This window comes from Anthonomus grandis, chromosome 24 (assembly GCF_022605725.1).
Source record: "Anthonomus grandis grandis chromosome 24, icAntGran1.3, whole genome shotgun sequence".
NCBI classification, from domain to species: domain Eukaryota; kingdom Metazoa; phylum Arthropoda; class Insecta; order Coleoptera; family Curculionidae; genus Anthonomus; species Anthonomus grandis.
The window spans coordinates 2,196,259-2,212,920 of NC_065569.1; the positions used below are offsets into that span (position 1 = coordinate 2,196,259).

Sequence of the window (16,662 nt, forward strand, 5' to 3'; positions counted from 1 at the left end):
TAAGTAGGGCATACTGGCGGCCTCTTCTAGAGTAACGTTTTTTTGATCAACAACTTGTGCTAATACCTTAATTAATTCGGGCCATGCTGTTTCTGCTGCTGAAACGGTATAGAACAGTGTAGGGATTCCAAATTGACGAATCATACACAGTAATTTTGTCTTTTCGTGCTTCCAATAAAGCAGGTGAACCTGCAATTCTACTAAGAAAATGGAATCCCATGTCACTTCGAATCAGCTGGTCTAGAAAGTTTGCTTGTCTTACTTGTCCAGCTGTATATTTTCCATCCTCATTCCTTTTTTTCTGAGACATGTTGCAATTGCACTAGATAATTGGATTAGTTGACGTTTTTTAAATGTCTACAACAGTCTGTCCTTGCAAATCGCCTGTCTTTGTGCTGGAGTAGTATTTTCGTCTGGTCAGAATAGGAGAATTTTGTAACAAATTGCTTAGCATGTCCACAGAAAAGTGTAGGAAATGAGAGTTCATCGCTCAACTGGTCCAGCATCAAATGTATTGGCGTTTTACCTTCTCCTGGGGCAAAACAGATATTTTTTAGGTTACATTTGTCAAGCAAAGTTTCTTGGCCCCCAGGATTTAAAGGCTCTTCTGCTTGAATATTTTTATCGTCATTCTTAGATACTAGGGGCACTTCCATTGTTTCGAAAAACGCATTATTGAAGAATTCTTCAAAATTTTCACTACACACTGTTTTAGAATCCAGTTCCACCACTTTTGAGCCTTCATTTAAGATCTGTGCAGAAGATTCTACTTGAGATCGTATATAGTCATTAATATTTTTTCCCAATCATCTGATTGCTTTATAACCTCTTGTATGTAAAGAGGTTGTTGACACAAAAATTTTGCCGCTTTTAGAACAATTGCGGGCCGTATGGTTTGCAGGAGATAATCATTTTTATAGTTCATTTTTCTCTTGAGCTTAACCTGAATAGTTTGTGTCTCCTCTACATTTGTAGGCAATAATTTGGTCGAAGTGTCTATATTTAGAGGGACATTGACTATTTGGCCAGTTATGTAACACTGTAGTGCATGTCCTACCTGTCGGATTTGCATGAAAGGTAACCTGGCCGACACCATTCTTTCTTCAAGGATAGTCAGATCTTTTAACTCAACTGGAATAGGGTGAACAATATTATGATTGCCGGACCAGAACTTTGGCAATTGTCCTTTATAAATATTCGATGAGCAAGAGTTGCAGAAAAAACCCCATCATTACAAATTTGTGTAGTGAATTGGTTTCCAAATTTGTTTTCTAGCATTTGTAGATATATTTTTTGACATGAAGTGAAAAACCATAATCGCATACAACAACAGAAACAATGGTGGGGCCTTCTCTTAATGCTAGTTCAAACTTGGTTGGATGATTGATTGTAGTGTCTTCCTGCATTTTCTCACTATTCTGAATTTCACCTGTTTAGGTAACTTTTGAAAAGAATCAATAACTTTTTGTTTTTTATGATTAACAGTTTTTGATGACAATACTTCATTGTTGTCAATAACCGTCAATGACTTTCGCTTATTAGACTCTATTACAACTTTATTGAATTTTACCTTACTTGTACTATCCTCTGGGATCTTGTTTATGGGCAACTTGTGTTGCACATGTACTTGTTTACTAGTATTTTGTAAATTTTCCTCTTTGTTACCGCTTTCTGTATTTTTCAACTTTTTGGTTAAATATATTTTTTTTTGCTGGATGTTTTTCGTCTTATTGGACTTTTTACTCATTTTTGGCATCTGAAAAATTTATTAAGCATACTTTAACGACAATCCTGGCTACATTTTAGAAATTGACAATTTAACCAGTAATTTTAATACATTTATTGAAAAGTTGTCTAGCAAGAAAATATTATAGAACAATCTATGTCACTCATCTAAAACATAGTTATATGCGTATGTTGTATAAGAATTTAAAGACTTTTTTATTTTAGATTTTAGGCCCTGTTTAGAATTGTTATATATAAGTTATAGGAATATATTTGTGGATGGAATTTTAAATGACAAAAATAAACCTCTAACTAATGATAAATCGAAATTAAATCACATTATAATGCAATCAATTAAAAGATATTCAAAATTTAGATGAATGAAATAAAGAATCTAGACTTTATAATTAATAATGAATAATAATTGATTAAGAATAATTTTTAAATACAAAACAATTGTAAACATTTTTTGTCATAAATTCTCTATCTTTTTCCAATATTCACAATATTGAAATCAAATCTTCTGCCTCAATTTCATTAGTGCTTACTTTTTATATGTAGCTAACATCCTACCTACAAGTATAGTTTATTAGAGCTCCGAAGGATGTGAATAATATTAAGGTAAATTGAGGTATCGGTCCTAAGGTCCTATTAAATTAAATTTTTTATTGTTTGGTTTTTTGGAATGAATATATAGTACATTTATAATAAAAACTATATATATATCCCAGTATTTTTATATACACATAATTATAACTGGATATATATACCGGGTGACACAGGAAAAAGGGAACACTTAATAACCATTTTACCCTTTAAGATAAACAAATGAAATTTATTATATCGATGGAATAGATATTATAAGAGCAGTTATGAGTTTTTGTGTGTGGGAGTGACACCTTTCTTATTTTAAATGGCACACTTGGTATATTATTACGTATTTCGATAGAAAATAATATTCTGAGAACAATGATACTGGTTTTTGCTACTTTTTGCTTGATACTCATAGGACATTTTATTTAAAAGTTTAAAATAGGGTGCCGTGAACGCGTTGAAAATCTTAATTTTTTAATCATGCAATCACGGAAAAATAGTTTTAACCACCGATTTAAAAAATAATCATATCAAATTATTCGGAAAAAGAAACCGCATTTCAAAAGTGGTTGTTCCCAATAATATGCTATTTAAAAAAATAAAGTAAATGCCAAAATTAAAGGTTTGGACATTTTAAATAGGCGTGTAAAAGACTTAAGTCATAAAATGCATAAAAATTATTTTTTCGTGATTACTTAATTAAAAATTAAAACTTTCAATGCATGTCACTTCCTGTTAAACCGGAAGTGATGGAAAACAATAGAATATGTCAACAGATGCTCTTATAACTATTCTAGCGCTATACCAAATTTCATTTATTTATCTTGAAAAGAAAAAAAATTATTAGGTGTTCCTTTTTTTCTGTGTTACCCGCTTTATATACGAGGCATGTCCAGAAAATAAGTGTACTAAATTTTTATAGGTTATAAATTTTTTTATTTGAACAAAAAAAATATCTGTTTACATTAGTACATATCTAAACTATTTTTCGACATAGTCACCATTCCTCTCAATGCAGGTGGTATACCGGGGTATCAGTTTTTTGATGCCCTCCTCGAAGTAGTTTCTCGCCAATCCCTTCGTCCACTTCTCCACCTCCTCCTTCACCTCCTGGTCGGTTGAAAACTTTTTTCCACCCATGTGCAGCTTCAGGGAGGTAAAGAGGTAGTAATCTGACGGTGCTAGGTCAGGGGAATGCGCAGGATGGTCCAGGACATCCCATTTAAACGAGGCGAGCAGGTTTTTCGTGGCGTTAGCTGTGTGTGGTCTGGCATTGTCGTGCAGCAGGCAGACTCCCTTTGTCAGCATGCCTCTCCTCTTGTTCTGAATTGCCCTCCGTAATTTTCTTAGGGTCTGACAGTATCTTGCAGCGTTGATGGTCTCCCCTTGAGGCAAATATTCAATAAGAATTATGCCTTGACAGTCCCAAAACACGGATGCCATGATTTTCTTGGATGAAATTGTCGTTTTGAACTTTTTGGCAGAGGAGGAAGAGGTGTGACGCCATTGTTAAGACTGCCTTTTGGTTTCTGGTGTGTAGTGGGCAACCCAAGTTTCATCTCCAGTAACGATGGAGCGGAGAAATTCATCGCCATGCAGTGTGTAGCGTCTCAAAAACTCTTGCCCGGCCTCAACTCTATTCAATTTGTGTTGGTCTGTCAGCTGTTTTGGGACCCACCTCGCCGACAGTTTCCGATATCCGAGGGTTTCTGTGATGATTTCGTGTACCAGAGATCTCGAGATTTGTGGAAACATTGCAGAAAATTCATCCACGGTCAATCTGCGATCGTCACGGATCGCATTTTCGATTTTTTCCAAAATTTCTTCAGTCACAATTGAAGGCCTTCCGCTCCTCTGATCATCATGCACAGATGTACGACCATTTTTAAACTCGCGACACCACTTGAACACACTTGTAAAGTCCAGTTCAGAGATCTATTAGAATCTTTGATGTGTCGCAGATGCCGCACTAACTAGTCCGTGCGCCTATGTCATATTTATTGTTGCATGATATACAGGGTGTCCCAAAATTAGTGGACGAAACGCGAACTATGTATTCTTTGGTTAAAAATAATCTCACTTTTTCCTATAAACATATATCGGCAAACGCTCCCCAAGGGAGCTACGCCCCTTTTAAAGGGGGCACCTGAAGATGGTTTTTTCCACTTATTTTCGAAACGGGTAAATATAAAAATTTTAAATTTTGGTATTCTCCCAATTTTGATATGCTGAATTTAGTTGTCATTTCACAATTTTCATTATTTAGTCAGGTGCGTATCATTTAGGGGGTGAACCTAAAAAAATACTTAAAAAAAAATTGTTTGCAAAGTTTTTGTTTTTGTTTCTTTAAATTTTAAAAATTTAAAGCTTTTTACGTAAAAAAGTACCTCTTGGTCAATAATGCTAGGAATTACCATTTTCGAGAAAAACGCATTTAAAAATAACGCTGCATAGTATTATTAATAACAATTTTTATTAAAACTCAATAGCACGCTTCAAAAGTAAATTGACAAATAAAATTGCAAACAGATAAAAATACTAATTTATTTGAGGCAAAAGTTTCCGTTTTCCTGAATGCATAACCTGGATCTTTTTTGAATGTTTTGGGTCGATCTAAGAATTTCAAATCGGTCTCTTGGCCTGCAGCTGCGAGAATTCGCCTCTGAAGCTCTTCTGGAGTATCAATTTCGGTGGCATAAATAATATTGCACATATTACCCCAAAGAAAATAATCCAGAGGATTAAGGTCGGGCCATCGTGCAGTTTATTGGACAGTTTATTGGACCACCTCGGCCTATCCATCTGCCTGTAAAATTATTGTCCAGCCAGTTTCTCACCTGTCGACTGTAGTGAGTTGGTGCCCCATCGTGCTGAAAAATCATTTCCAGCCGAGTTTCTATGGGAACATCGTCCAGTAAATCTCTGAGATTGTTTTGAAGAAAATTTAAATAATGACGATCAATTTATCTCCTATCAAACCCGCCCATACGTTAAAGGAAAATCTATGCTGAAAGTTAGTTCGTCGAACTACTCTCGGATTCTCGATGCTCCAAAAATGAGTATTACGGCTGTTAAAGCCCTTACTCCTAGAAAAAGTTGCCTCATCTGACCACAAAATTTTTTGACGAAGATTTGGGTGATTTAAAATCCAATGACAAAAGTCTACTCGAGCTGGAAGATCTTCTTCTTCTAACTCCTGAACCCTTTTATAATGGAAAGGATGGTATCCTAACATCTTAGTCATTCATTCCGAAATAAGCCTTAATTCCAGTTAGTCGTCAAAAGAATTTGTTTTGGGGTGTTTGATGTTTGTGATAAGACTTATCCAAGTAAATAAAGTAAATAATAATAATAATAATAGTAATTAGAGTATTTTGAAATGAATTTAATGCGATCCGACGATAATAATTAATAACGGGTCGAAAAGTCTTCCATAGTTAATTAGATATTAACAATTTGAATGCAAAATGACAACTAATCAATTACAACAAATGTTAATGTCATTATGCAGTGTGTCAATTTTTCCAAAGCCTGCTACTAAGTTTTCATAAAAATTGGTAGTGAAAATAATACTATGCAGCGTTATTTTTAAATGCGTTTTTCTCGAAAATGGTAACTCGTAGAGTTATTGACCAAGAGGTACTTTTTTACGTAAAAAGCTTCAAATTTTTAAAATTTAAAGAAAAAAAAAACAAAAACTTTGCACACAATTTTTTTTTAGGTATTTTTTTAGGCTCACCCCCTAAATGATACGCACCTGACTAAATAATGAAAATTATGAAATGACAACTAAATTCAGCATATCAAAATTGGGAGAATACCAAAATTTAAAATTTTTATATTTACCCGTTTCGAAAATAAGTAGAAAAAACCATCTTCAGGTGCCCCCTTTAAAAGGGGCGTAGCTCCCTTGGGGGGCGTTTGCCGATATATGTTTATAGGAAAAAGTGAGGTTATTTTTGACCAAAAAATACAGGGTTCGCGTTTCGTCCACTAATTTTGGGACACCCTGTATATGTTTAAATGGCAAAATTTTATATTGCCTATCTATGAAATCATTTTAAATATACGTAAAACCCCATGTTTTATACTATTTTTTATTTTTCTTTCGAAAATGTCAATTTTTAGAAAGAAAACACCTCTTTTTAGCCAGTCTATTAAACAAAGATAAAACACCTGCGTTCTGGCGATTGCTACTTTAGGCTGTGCAAGTGATTGTGTATCTCTCTCTATCCCATTGATTTTAAGAATTACGGGGCCGTACCCAAATAAATTTTTGGGCAGTTTATGTATTACTTTCGATGTGTTATTAAAGAGATCTTTAAGGATGGGTCTATCGCCTTTAAAATAGTTGTTGGATGGGTCTATCAGCTTTAATAGTTGGGAGGGGGGCCATGTGAGGTTATCGTTATTATTTGATGTGTTTTGCCGGTTATGCTTTTTACACGTTTATGAAAGTAAAGAATTTAGAATTTGGCCTGTATTCGTCTAAATATTTTGCAGTTTTTACTGTGAGGAAGTGTGTTTTTTTATTTGTGTTTGTGGATTTGATTTGGTATTATATCTAAAGACCTTAAAATGTTTCGACCCTGGGAAAATAGGCAGGAAAATTTGGCAAATGAAGAGGAAAGTGTTTGTGCGGGCTTATGGAGACCGTGGGTGTACAAGAAAGACAATAACATTTGTGTTAAAAACAATAAGAGTGATCTGGACAGTGATTTAGACTTACATAGTTCTGATAGTTCATTTTCTAGTATCAAGAGAGAAAGAGGAAATCAAGCAGTTTTAAAAAAACGTAATTGTTTAAGTACAGACGCCAAACAAATTTATTTAAATATCTATAGCAATCTAAAGAATGATCCTCAGTTCACAAATGATTGTAGTGCTTTGCAAAAAACAGCGTTTTTAACAGGGGTTCCCTATAGTACAATATGCCTGTAAAAAAAAAGGATTAAAGACAGAATAAAAAGGAAAGATGCAGGACAATCAAAGGGACTTGACACGGATATTGCCAAATTGCTAAGGAAAGGTGTGTATTCTAAATACAAAAACAATGAGGTTCTGACCATAGAGACATTTTATCAGCAAGGGACAAATATTTCTCAGTCTCAACCTTGCGCAAATACCTGATAAAACTTGGATTTAAGCTTAAGATGGTTAACAAAAGAGCTCCTGTAATGGAATTGTCAGGTGGTGTATAGAATATTTGAGGAAAATTAAAAAAATTTGGGAGGAAGAAAGATATTATTTAGCCGAAACATGATATGATACATTTATGATTGATGTATGATTTCCATTCTATATTCCGGTTTTCTTACTATGGCAAAAAGTCCCTTTTTTGCCATAGTAAGAAAACCATATTTTTATTAATAAAACAAGTTTAAAATTTAATTTTTTACAGCTTACTGCCCCTGTTTGTCCTTCAGTGACACAATAAAGACTGCTTCTTCCACCATTCTCTGGAAAATCTCTTTTTTGATATGGTAAGAAAAACACTGTTTTTATTAAGAAAACAAGTCTAAAATTTTGTGTTTTTACAGCTTACTGCCCCTGTTGTCCTTCAGTGACACAATAAAGCCTGCTTCTTCCACCATTCTCTGGGAAAAACCCTTTTTTGCTATGGTAAGAAAAACACTGTTTTTAATAAGAAAAGAAGTCTAAAATTTTGTTTTTTACAGCTTACTACCCCTGTTGTCCTTCAGCGACACAATGAAGACTGCTTCTTCCTCCATTCTCTGGAAAAAAGTCCCTTTTTTGCCATAGTAAGAAAATCCTATTTTTATTAATTAAACAAGTTTAAAGTTTTGTTTTTTTCAGCTTACTGCCCCTGTTTGTCCTTCAGCGACACAATAAAGTATATATAATGTAATGCTTCAGTATATGAAAATGCTGATGTGCGATATGAAGTTGGAATCCATGGCGGCAACAGAGTATTAACTTTTTGGGCCAGATTCAAAAGAGTGGGTAAATTTATAAAAGTATTTAATATCGTCACTGTAGTTTTAGGATCCAGTATACTTAAAATGTTGTGTTTTGTATAAGATTTTTAGTTTTTAGTATAAGCATTTATTTTTGTTAATTTTTATCTAATCTCTCCTAATATGCATAATAACTAAATACGAGGCAAACAAATTAATAAATACGTTCAGGATGTAAAGTGTGTTTTTTTTTCTAAGAAAAACTTGTGTCTTTTAAAGGCATAAAGTATAGACAGCCAGATGATTTTTAATGTAAAAGTTTATTTTAAAAAATATACTTCCAATTTTCTGACTACATAATTACTTTTTATCAAAAGAAGTTGGTACTAAATATAGAGAGGGGGGATTTCATGAGTATATTATTATAATAATATATCATAATATGTATTAATTAAAAAAAACTATAATAAAGGACATTGAATATGGCAGCCACAATCCCCATTAATAATCACCACCATGTAAAAATAAATCTCAATTCCCAAAAAAAGGAAATATATAAAATTTGAAGACAAACCAAAACATTTTACACTTTTGTGTCAAAAAGTAACTATTTAATGCCTTAATCCACAGAATAAATGGGCCTAAGTAATTTGTCACCTACTCTCTCATTAAACTCAAAAATGCTTTATTGTCAATATAAACATAGAAGTTGTAGACAAAGCCAATAGACTACATTAAAGGAATAAAAACGAGAAACTAATTTAAAATAAAATAAAATTATATAAAACTTTGAAAAATACTTAAATGCTAATCATTAAAAATTCATCATAGTTTAGGTGCTACATAGTTTAGTACGCTTTACTAGCAAGAAATATTTTCTTCCTTGTACGTAGGCTTTTTTCAGTCTTAAGTTGTCTTATTTCTAGTGGAAGTTTATTAAACAGCTTTCTACCTCCATATATGATAGAGCTACGGACAAGTTCAAAATGAGAAATGGGTAGCCTCAACAAATAGTTTTGTCGCGTATTATAGTGGCTTCCTAAGTGGAGTTCCTGTTTATATTTTCTAAAAACTAAGCAAACTGTTTCCAAAATACAACACAGGGTTAAAATATTATGACTTACAAAAAGCGGGCGACATGAATCACGAGGCTTGGCCCCACATAGATATCTAATGGCCCCTTTCTGGAGTACAAACACTGAACTAAAAAGTGAATTTGAACATGAACCCCAAAAGCAAATTCCATATCGAAGGTGCGACTCGATAATCGCGAAGTATGCAGATCTGGCGATGGAGAAATTAAGACTGGTGGCAATAACCCTTAGGGCGTAGCAGCCTGATGAGACTTTTCTACATACATTTACAATATGGTCTTCAAATTTAAGGAACTTGTCTATGGAAAGACCCAAAAACTTACTGAACGGTGGCATGTTGATGGCTTCATTACTTAAACATATATCATTTGTATTACATTTAAGGATATTTGTTTTGGAAACATTAAATGTCAAAAAATGTGCATCACACCAGTCTTTTATTTTTAACAAATCTGCACGTATATTGGCCTCCATTTGAGAAACATTAGAGTCGTGCCAGAGGATGGTGGTATCATCGGCACACCAGTTACCTGCAGTTGTGGCAGATCGTTCACATAAATGAGAAAAATTAAAAGACCAAGTACTGATCCTTGCGGAACACCCACATTTATATTAAGTTCCTTAGACATACCACCATTAAATTTGACAGCCTGGACACGATTTGATAAGTGGTTTCGTTCCTAAAACCACTCAAGGGCAGTTCCCCTGAAACCATAGAGCTTCAGCTTCATCAGCAGCACTCTGTGACTCATGCAGTCAAATGTTCTGTTGGAGGAATTATTTATCCTCCTTTGAAAGTAGGTCCACTTAGCCATTCTGATTGAGTTTCTGTAAATCTTGCGATATCTGTTATAATAATTTAAAAATGTTGCATTGTTCATAGCGTATTTCCTAATGTAAAAAAGGAAGCGCATATTTTTCCCAGATACTCGTAAACCCTTAGTATATCAAGGTTTTCTATTTCGTTTCTTAATATTGACAACAGGAAAAGCAGTGTTAAAATTGTTTAATACTATTTGATGAAAGCTATGCAGTGGGTTAACAGTAGTCAATACATTATTCCAACTTGACATATTGCAAAGCAAAGAGACTTGACTTGTTATAAGGGACTGATGGCGCTAAAAACTAAACTTATGAAATTAAAATTTTTGGTTAAACTCATTTAACGTTCTTAAATCTTATATTTAAATTAAATATTATCTTGCTATCAACTATCCTGAATTTCTAAATTAATAAAACTAGACCCAAAAATCCCGAATAATAAAGTTTTAAATACAAATAAATTTTAAGGCCGGACCTGTGCAACTTTTCACGCTTGAGTGGCTGTGACTAAGGTCAGGCATTTAACAAAATAGTACGTGGGCGCATGTAGTCACATTTTATGAATCAAATGTATAAATTCTTAAAAAAATGCTTAAAACATTTATTTATTTAATGAAATGATTAAATGTCGCTTAGAATATTACTTTATAACTCTTTCCACATAAAATTTTGAGATTTAAACATGCATGTCGTGTGACAATACAAGCAACACCGGCACACGGACTATTTGCGGTACATCAAAGATTCTAATAGATCTCTGAACTGAACTATACCAGAGAATTCTTTGGCGTTTTTCTCCCAATGAGCCTATTTTACACTACCAATTGGATACTGTTACTTTTGGAGTAGTTTGCAGCCCATTTTTAGCCATCCGCACCCTTCTTATGTTAGCAGATGATTATAAAGATCTTCCTTTAGCGTCAGACCTTCTTAAGTCATCAAGTTACGTGGATGATTTAAACGGGGGTGGAAGTAGCCCTGAAGAATTAATTGCTATAAAAAATCAATTGGTTGAACTTTTGTCTAGGGGTGGGTTCGAGGCACGAAAATGGGCCAGTAACTGTCCTTTGCTACTCAAAACTTTACCTAAAACACATGTTGCCCAAGACATTTCGTTCGATCAGGAAGAAAATATAACTTTAAAAATTTTGGGTCTAAAATGGAATCCTATTCGAGATTCATTTTTCTATAAAGTCGTTATCGATGATACGGGATGTACAAAACGTACTCTACTCAGTCACTGTGCTAGGGTGTTTGACCCTTGTGGCTATCTTACCCCTATTACAATTTCTATTAAATTACTAATAAAATCTCTTTGGATTGCTGGTATTGATTGGGACGAAAGACCACCCTCTGACATTATTACTAAATGGAATAAGTTTAAGACGGAATTAAATAATTTGCATTTGGTTAAAATTCCACGTCAAGTAGATGTTACTGAGTCTAAATCACACGAATTGTTTGGTTTTTGCGATGCGTCAGAACGTGCTTATTTTGCTGTCGTATATATTCGTGTATTTTTCTCCCGAGAATTTTTTTATAAAACCTACCTTGTCTGTGCCAAATCTAAAGTAAGCCCTCTAAAGGTAGTAACTTTAGCGCGACTTGAGTTACTTGGCGCTGTTTTGCTTAGCAAATTAATGCATTATGTTTTGAATATTTTCTCACATAAAATTAAATTTACCAACATATTTTCATTTACTGATAGTTCCGTTGCCTTAACATGGATTAAAAGTTCTCCTCACCATTGGCAAACGTTTGTAAGCAACCGCGTTTCTTATATTCAAGAAAAATTGCCACCCGAATATTGGCACCATGTTCCCTCTGAACTGAATCCAGCCGACTGTGGAAGTAGAGGTTTATGTGTCTCTGAGCTCGCAGATTTTTCTCTTTGGTGGAACGGGCCCAGTTTTTTATTACAAAACAGAGAGGAATGGTCATTTACAAAATTTGAAATTCCTAGTATCGATTCTTTTAATTTTGAGAAGAGAAAGACTGTTTTAAATACTTTAATAACACAGCAATCTCCTCATTTTATTGAATCTTTAATTGATAAATATAATTCCTTGCCAAAGATTAAAAGAATTGTAGCTTATATTTTGCGGGCTTCTAAGAATTTCCAGTCCTTTAAAATTAAAGCGACAGTTTTAAATACTTCTTATCTTACTTTATCAGAATTAAATAATGCTCTTTACTTACTTATAAAATTCATCCAAAATCTCTATTTTACTGAAGAGATTACATTGCTTAGACATAATAAACGTATTTCGAAAAGTCTTCAGAAATTAAGACCTTTTTTAGATAAAGAGGGCTACTTGAGGGTTGGTGGTAGACTCCATAACTCCGATTTGTCGTACGATAAAAGATTTCCCTTGCTTTTACCAGGTAATTGTAAATTTACGTCCTTACTTATAAACGAATTACATCTTAATTACTTACATTGTGGTATACAAACCATATTAAATTTGCTATTTCAAAACTACTGGATAATCTCAGCAAAGAGAATAGTTCGTAAAGTAATCCATAAATGTCATATTTGTTGGAAGGTTAACCCGAAACCATATCAACCCCCTACGGGTAATTTACCTAAGTGCAGGGTATCCGCAAATTCCGAAGCTTTTATTAACTGCGGCCTGGACTTGTGTGGACCGTTTCCAATTACTATTGGCCGATTAAGGGGTGCTAAAGTGCATAAAGCATACGTATGCTTATTTATTTGCACTAGTACAAAAGGTGTTCATTTGGAGTTGCTATCGGACCTTAGTGCAGAGGCTTTTTTGGCGGGACTTCGCAGATTTGTTGCACGGCGCGGAAAAGTACTTAACTTATATTCAGATTGCGGTACAAATTTTATTGCTAGTGAAAAATACTTACGTCAAATATTTTTAAAATCTGCCGAAGTTGAACCAATTACGTGGCATTTTAATCCCCCCTCTGCCCCCCATATGGGTGGTATATGGGAAGCAAATATTAAGTCCATTAAAACTCACTTAGTACGGGTAGTAGGAACTCAGATACTCACATATGAAGCGTTTAATACGGTAATTATACAAATCGAAGCGGTACTTAATTCAAGACCACTTTCCCCTATAAGTTCAGACCCATCAGACTTATTGCCACTTACTCCTGGACATTTTTTGACCCTACAACCCTTAACTGTTCTTCCCGATCCGGACTTTACTAACACAAATATTAATCGCCTTCCGCGTTGGCAGCTTTTACTTAGACTGCATCGTGATTTTTGGAGGCGGTGGCATTGTGAATATCTACATACTTTGCAACAAAGAGCCAAATGGCATAATGCAATAGGTAGAGTAGAGCCGGGTACTATGGTAGCTATTAAAGATGATAATTCGGCGCCTTTACACTGGATTCTTGGTCGAATCGCGGAAGTTACTTTGGGCAAGAACGGGGTTTCTAGAGTGGGAACAGTACGGACAGCCAAAGGTATACTTAAAAGACCTTTGGTAAAATTGTGCCCACTTCCAAACCAATAATTTATTTATTGTTTCATGAAAACCCCTTGGTTTTCATGGGCGCGGGAATGTTCTGTTCTTGTAGTCATCTCAATTTCACTTTATTGATTAGTTTAATACTTAGTTTGATTTAGTTTAGTTCTATAAGTTATATTCTTAAGTGCATTCAAAGTATCGCTTCTTGCTGCTAATATTTTTTTGTTTTACATAATGAATGTCGAGATTTGCCTTGTTTCCTCGCCTCTCCCTATAATATTTCCTTACTTGCTATTCTTTACTTTTACTACAAACCTGGTACATACCCAAATAATACGTCACACGCAAGTACCGAAAAGACTAACGCGGGGAATCGAGGTGAAAACACTCGGTACTAGATCGTCTTACTGTTAATAACCATTTTTACGACCAGTATTCGCGCGGCCTTCCGCAAAAACCTCTTGTGTTATCCTGATCTTGACTGACCCCTAGGTAAGTCTTTTACTGTTCATTTAATTCAATCACTTTTATATTTTTCGTGCTAAGTCAGCAGGCTGTGGTGTAAAACCGTCCAAAGGTACATGAACCATCGCAACCTATAAATTTTACAGTCTATAGGGCCTCAATTGATTAGAACCCTTTTCTAATCAATGGCAACCTTCTAAACAGCGGTGATAAGAATATTCAAAACCGGCCAATGGCCGTTGTCACAAAAGAAGAATTACAAGGTGGACTTTGTGTAAGTAGCCCTAGACAATATAATTATATATAGGAGCCATAAATGCTAGAATTCTTCTATAATATGATATTTTAAATTTTGGAACGCTGTTTTTATGTACAACAGAAATAGAAGGTTATTTTATCAAATATATTGTCTTTTAATGATATATTATATTTTTATTTTTTATTTTATTATTATTCAGAAAATATTGCCATTAATGGAGATAACTGCAAAGACATTTTCGAAAATGGAAAATAATAACACAACTTGATGTAAGTTTCTCAACTCTCTGTCTTTTTCTCATCGCCTTATATAAATATTTAAACATATCTGCACATAAATCTAAAATAAATTTTAGATTCACAAGACTAATGGAATTAGGCTGTCACCATTACTTATACCACTCAATGCATCAACGCTTGTACGACCCGAAGTAGAGCAGCCCGTTCAGAACCCAAATACGAAAAATTTGATTCAGACTTCAACAGATACACCCAATGTCCACTACCTCACAGATACTAATGATTCTCAAGATTTTAAAAATTGTAAAGTAAGTGTTATTGACAGCGACGGTCCGTCCGTTTTGTTCACAAAGAAGTCCATGTCACTATCTAAATTAAGTAGTAATGTCAGCAAACAATTTAATATTACTCCAGAATCATTTGAAATTCCACATGAACTTGAAAACGTGATAAAAAAGAAAAGATCTTCTATTCAGGTGATGCCTTTAAATTCAAAAAAATTAGAAACCTATCCTGTAAAATTAACTTGTTGAAAATGCATATACTTGGAAGGTTCTTTTGAAATAAATGAAATGGAGAAAAAATTTGTGTTTTTGGAGAATTGTAAACTGAATCAAAATTATTACAAATTCTTTTTTTTAAGAAAATTTGAGCATTGTATAAACAATGTTTGTACTTTAGTGTTTAAATCGCACAAAAATTTAAAAACCTGCATAAAAGTTTATGGCGAGTGTGCAAATAATCAGCACGGGTGTAAAAAAAGTCATTTTTAAAATTAACGATTTTAAGAACGTAACAGTTTATTCGTCGAGTCTAGATTATTGTCACCCAAAACCTATTTGCCGCCAAATTAGAGGCGTAGAAAGACGAATTTTTAAAAGAAAACTATTGACTGCAAAACCTTCAAATTTAAAAAGAAAAAAAATGGTGCATGAGCTAGACAGTAAAATTGCTCTTGAAGGAAATTTGCAAGGACTACCATCTGACACTACTCTAAGAAAAGTTAAATCTGAGGCCATGTCTACTTGGGACAGGGATAGGGATGACATTGTAGACATAATAAAAATGCACTTTGAACATAAAGAGTATATTCAGCAAGTTTTAGTTCCTTTTAATATAAAGTGTTATAGCAAAGAGCAGCTTGAAATCCTTTTAAAATCTAAATTACACCATAATAAACTACCTTTTATATTTTTTGACGCCACCGGAACTGTAGTTAGAAAACCTGAGATGGTTAAAAAACGTGTGTTTTTGTATTCCGGAGTTATACCCACGTACAACGGTCAAATAGTTCCTATTTTTGAAATGGTATCGGCGGAACACTATTCAAAAACTATTTTTCAACTTTTTTTTGAATTTAAAACATTTTGCGAAGAACGGAATAAATGGCCTACTTTTCAAGGGGTGGTTTCAGATTTTAGTCTTGCTAATTTACACGCAATTGTGAAATCTTGCAATGGCATGTCCTTACTTGATTATTTTGAGAAAACTTATGAGCTGGTGACTAAAAGTACTTTGTATATCCCGGAGGAACTTATTACTGTGCATTTATGCTATGCACATTTCATAAAAATGGTATCAAAAATTATTGACGACCATTTTCAAGATCCCTGTATAAGAAGTTTTTTTAAAGAAGCTATAGCGCAAGCCGTCTTTATGGAGAATATTAAAGACCTTGAAATGTGGTTCGTTAAATTATCTTTTTTACTAACAGAACCTTTCGAAACCACCAATACCGCCAATGCAAAAAAATATTTTGATGAAACTGATAAATTAATCAATCTGGAAGAATTATTATACATAGACCTTGAAATATTTGGCACACCTACTCAATTATTATTTTCATCAGATACAAAGCTTTTAAAAAATAATTCTTTTTGAATTGACGAAACAGTGGGCTGCCAAGGCAGTTGTGCATATAGGTCTCCTGATGGACCCGTCATGCCCCACCGGAGGTTACCAGAGCCCAACGGCCTTAGAGAAACCGATAAGGCTCTCTGGTCTGAAGGACTTAAAGTCGCTCGGTACACTGAAAGTGTTACCCAAGTATTTGAACCTGGCGCGCGTGAGTGCTGGGCACTCCCCGACTACATG

The 16,662-nt window shown here is 34.1% G+C and overlaps 1 long non-coding RNA gene across 1 annotated transcript; it reads left to right on the forward strand.

Annotated features, from left to right (window-relative positions):
- Positions 1-7,689: 7,689 nt before the first annotated feature.
- On the forward strand, positions 7,690-8,440 carry LOC126749328 (uncharacterized). The gene is made up of 4 exons (XR_007665016.1): positions 7,690-7,802; positions 7,860-7,941; positions 7,998-8,081; positions 8,137-8,440. It is a non-coding gene; the product is annotated as an uncharacterized LOC126749328 (long non-coding RNA).
- Positions 8,441-16,662: the final 8,222 nt, after the last annotated feature.